The sequence below is a fragment of the Prionailurus bengalensis genome, chromosome B1 (assembly GCF_016509475.1).
Source record: "Prionailurus bengalensis isolate Pbe53 chromosome B1, Fcat_Pben_1.1_paternal_pri, whole genome shotgun sequence".
NCBI lineage: Eukaryota > Metazoa > Chordata > Mammalia > Carnivora > Felidae > Prionailurus > Prionailurus bengalensis.
The window spans coordinates 145,117,383-145,122,452 of record NC_057344.1 but is presented as its reverse complement, the minus strand read 5'-3'; positions in this window follow the sequence as shown (position 1 = coordinate 145,122,452).

Genomic DNA, 5,070 nt, shown 5'->3' with positions numbered 1-5,070 from the left:
TATATACTGTGGTTTTGCTTTAATTTCTCCTGCATTGTTTTCCCTCCACAATAACTCCAAAATCATAGAGTCTGCTAGGTTAAGTGATCCAAATGACAGACCTGCTTTTAGCACAATGTGGATGTGCCATAGAGCCCTTTCCTGCTTGTGCCTCACTCAAAACTGGCAGCTTTTCATGTCACCCAAGTATAACAGCTGAGAGCAGTATTTTTAGGTGTGAAATGTGCTCCCTTCGAAATCCAAAACGGCCTGTTAGGCATTGTGTTTCCTTCCTCACAGTGGGAGATGCAAGCCGTAATAATTTGTCTTTTACTTCAGAGGGGATGTCCTAGCATGCCCGTGCTCGCTGGATACTCCTCCCCCGAAATTTTACTGATCTGTCATACACATTGTCAAATTCAGTGCTTCTAGAGGGAAGCTCAAAGGTATAATTGGCTCCTCCATTGGATCAATGGGAAGGCCATGATAGTCAGTGGGTCTGCTGGAGGCAAGCTGGATGGGGTGTGAGCTGTCTGCACCAGTGACTGCCTTCTCCGTGGGCTACGTGGTCTTCCTTTCATATCGCTTCCTCATACTTCACTCCTCCGTGCTTCTAACAATTGTCCCATCTCTTACCGTCCTCCCTGCTGTGCATCTGGTCATAGAATGGGGCCTGATGCAAAGCAGGAGCTGGCCGGGATAAAAAAGGAAGAAAAAAAATATTGGATCAGGACCAGGAAATCCAAGAGCAGAAGAAGATGTACTTTGTGATCTAAGAACCGTGTGGGAGTTAACAGCACCAGGAACAGCCGTTTAAGAACAAGTGCTGAGCACATTCATTAATTCTACACGTTTTCAAGTACCGGGAACTGTATGCCAGGGTATGTGCCAGGCACTGGGGAAACAAAAGTCTCCGTTCCTGTCCTCAAGGAGGTTACAGAGTAGTAACGGGCAGCAAGGAGTGCATCTCAGGAGAATGGGCTGTCCGATGCCTTTCTCCGCACTGCGTTATAGGATGACACGCATGCTCAGATTCATATCACACCTTAAAGCTTAAGTGCCTGAGTCTCACTCGGTCTCATTCATCTAATATTTATCTTAGGCACATGAAGAAGTTTACAGACTAACATTCAGTGTAACAACCCATCCATCACGTGTCCTGCATTTAAAGCCCCATACCCTCGGGGCGCCTGGGTGGCTCAGTCGGTTAAGCGCCGACTTCAGCTCAGGTCACGATCTCGCAGTCTGTGAGTTCGAGCCCCGCATCGGGCTCTGGGCTGATGGCTCAGAGCCTGGAGCCTGCTTCCGGTTCTGTGTCTCCCTCTCTCTCTGCCCCTCCCCTGTTCATGCTGTGTCTCTCTCTGTCTCAAAAATAAACGTTAAAGCCCCATACCCTCTTGTGAGGGATGCAAAAATGAGATGAAGGCATCCACAACCTACAGGGACACAAAGTATCTAACAAATCTGGAGAAGTGGGCGACGACGTAGCAGAATTTAGGCAATTAAAGAAGGTGCCGAGACTGGGAGAGTAATGGAATCTCAAAGTTCCAAAATGGAACATTAGTGTGTCAGTGTGGGCACTTTCCAAGTCCTGTCCCAGGATCTGGATTTCTCTTAGCACCTCCTCGGGTATGAGAGTAGCAGACCAACCCCCCTGGGAGAGAACCAAACAGACCTAGAGTCAAGGCCCAAGCCGGCCACGTTATCACAGGTAGGACCCGGACCAACTTCCTGAATTTCTCTGCGCATTTACAAAGTAGACAGTAATGCTTTCCTAACCCAGTTGTGGTGAGAGTTGTATTCCATTGTGTGTGAAACATAAAACAATGAGCTTTCCGTATATATTTTCTTTCTTTAAATTCCATGCCAGAAGCATGGAAAAAGGAGATAAGAACAGAAAGGAGGGCAAAAACAAGAGAGGAAAATGCATTTAGTGGGGAAGGGTAGTGGTACAGGCAATGGTGTGCCTTAAATAACTTCCCTCTCTGTGAGAGCTCAAAAGCAGGTAAAGAACACTGCCCCACTGAGAGAGAAAAGTTAATTCATCCTTCTCTCCATCCTCCCACCTCAACCCTGAAAAGCCATTTAATCCAGATTAGATATGCTTCATTTATTCATTTGTTCGTTCAACTTCATAAAGCATCCTAGTGCTACTTAAAATGGGGTTCACAGACCAGCGGACAGAGTAAGGAGTTTGCACGGAATGCAAATCAACTATGCCATGAAGCACACTGTAGTTTTAATAAAAAGGTAAAATATTACGGAAATAATTGTGGAGTGTAGAATCCATTATACGTTTGAAAACTAAAATTTTTTCATGGCGTTTTTTTCGCAAGACTTTTTTCTGTGAATGGAACGGTTGTAATGGTTGACGTTCTGGAACAACCAGAACGTTGCCGTATCTCATTCTGGACTAGTAAAAAAAAAAAAAAAAGAGTTCACAGGCTCACGACTTTGAGTAACACTGTCTCAGATAGCAAGTCACTAAACAGTCTTTGAACTAATCTTAGCTCCTTTGTGGTTGTTGGCAGCAAGGGAGCTCCTGACACATTTGTGTCATGTAATAAATTTCCCAAATCCTTGTGGTAGAGCTTGTGCACTTAAAAGATAATATCACATCTGACTCAGCGGATCTGGCCTCATGCTTTTTAAAATAGAAGTGTCTCATTAAACAAAGATAGTGAAGTATACAGGCTGTGCAGGATGCCAACCACAAATACAGATGACGAGCACCTTGTGGAAATGGGCCTTCAGCTATAGACTTGCCAGCAAAGCGCACTCAACAGACCAATTAAACTGAACGGTACTGGTGCTTCTGAAAGAGGTCGATTTTCTAACGGTACAAAGTGTTGCCGGGCTACACACCCGAAGGAAATTACCTGAAATCCTTAGGATTTCAAAAAAGGTTTTGGCTGCCATTCTCATGATGCCACTCGTAGATGGGTCTTAAGAGTAGACTGTCTTATTGAGATACACCTTTCACCTTTCTGTGGCCATCACCATTATTTGGCCATATTTTGTTGAAAAGATGGGAAATGGTTTTAACCAACAATAAAATAGGGCTACCCAAAGGTTCACACTCGCCAAGGCCCCATAGGGACTGGGAAAGATTCGAGGGAAATGAAAATGTATTCTGTAATATAAATCTCCAAACAGTTTCAGCAAGTTATTTTTAAACGTGCCTTACATGGCAAAGAGGTTCTGCGTGTGCCCAAAGAGGGCTATGAGAATTTTTCAAGGGCGAAAAAATGGAAAGGAAATAAAATTCCATCAAGTGGTGACAAACTATGGTGTACCTACATAATGCAATAAGAAGCAACGATTGAAAAGAAAGAGATCGGTCCATGTGTATTGGCATGGAAAGAAAAGGCTCCCTTTCAGTGAAAAGAAATAAATGGCAACTCAAAATATTATCCCACTTACGTAAAAATTTCGGAGACCCTCCTACAAAACAGTTTCTAAGTGTGTGTAAACATACAGAAAAAGAAATCAAAAGATATATGGCACACTGTTAAAAGTGGTTACTTCTGGAGAGGGGAATATAGACTTCCTGTGAAACACAGAGAGAAAGGAGGAAGAGGAGGGGAAAAAGGAAGGGAAAGAGAATTATAACAACAGCATTCTACAAATGGAAATCAACACCATTTCCTCTCTGAAAACCTAGGGGTTGGTTGTTACCAACCCTCATCGTCTCCTGGAGACATTGGCTAAAGTTGAATCCAAGTCTTGAATTACTGCCACTTCCTGTGCTACCTGAGCATTTCAAAGAACTCTCTCAAACCCCTACCAGCTTAACTACTGAGATTTACGGAAACCACTGTCTGGGTAGGTGTGGTTACAAGATTTTAGTTAGCCTGCCTATGACTGGTCCCTAGCAGAACCCTAAAACAAACATACAATGCCTTCATCCCCTGTAAGAAACTTCCAGACAAGCTTTCCAAAGGACTCGGTATCTCAGAAAACTAAAACACAAGACTTCAGAGTCCGATATCTGAGAAGTATTGCACACTCTCACAGAGCTTTTCACAATTTTCATAAATCCTCGTATTTTTGCCTTTTCTTTGTCTTCTTTCAGATCTCCAGGTTCTAGAGGAAGTGTTTGTCCGAGGCAGAAAATTGTTATTTTGCAGTAATAATGATAGCTAACATAAGGTGCCAATTTCTTTTCAAAGTGCTTAAAAGTCATTAACTTATTTAACCTTATAACAAGCCTATGAGGTAGGTACTATTATTTTCATTTTATTTTATTTATTTTTATTTTATTTTAGAGAGAGAGAGAAGCGGGGGAGAGAGAGGAGGAGAAAGAGGGAGAGGGAGAGGGAGAGGGAGAGGGAGAGGGAGAGGGAGAGAGAGAGAGACAGAGAGAGAGAGAGAGAGAATCTCAAGCAGGCTCCACGCTCAGCCTGGAGCCCAACCCAGGCCTCAATCCACAACCCTGGGATCATGACCTAAGTTGAGATCAAGAGTCAGTTGCTCAGCCGAATGAGGCACCCAGGCGCCCCTATTCTCACTTTACAGGTGAGGAAATTAAACAGAAAACTTAGATACCTTGCCCAAGCTCTCACAGCTGGTATGATACATATTCTCATCACTATACAAAGATACATATTGTCAACCCTGACCTATAACACCAAGCCCAGAGATTCCGATTCACTGAATGTTGAATTACTGTCGAACATTCACAGCACCTTCAGGCTAGGCTTCAATCATTCTGTTCAGAAGCTCCAACTGGGGTATTGAGAGGCTGAAAGATAAAATGTGAACTCATCCTGTGTCTGAAGCTGGGGAAAGCCCAGAGTTACTCATCACCACAATCTGGATATGTCTGATGCTACAGCCAAGCATAAACAAGGCAGCTGAGCACTCAGGGTGAAGTCACCTCATCACACACGTCGGCAAGACATTCAAGCAGTGTTTCACCTGCTCAGGAGTCTGTCTAGTCCCCTGGTTCCTCTCAGCTCTCAGGAAGAATGCATAGAATGTTTAATACATTGGTCCTGATCTCTGCCAGTGCCTTACCCAACTACTACAACAGAGAAGGTTTTCTACTCTGCGTCTGCATCTATAGTTGGTTAATATCTCTTCTTTCAT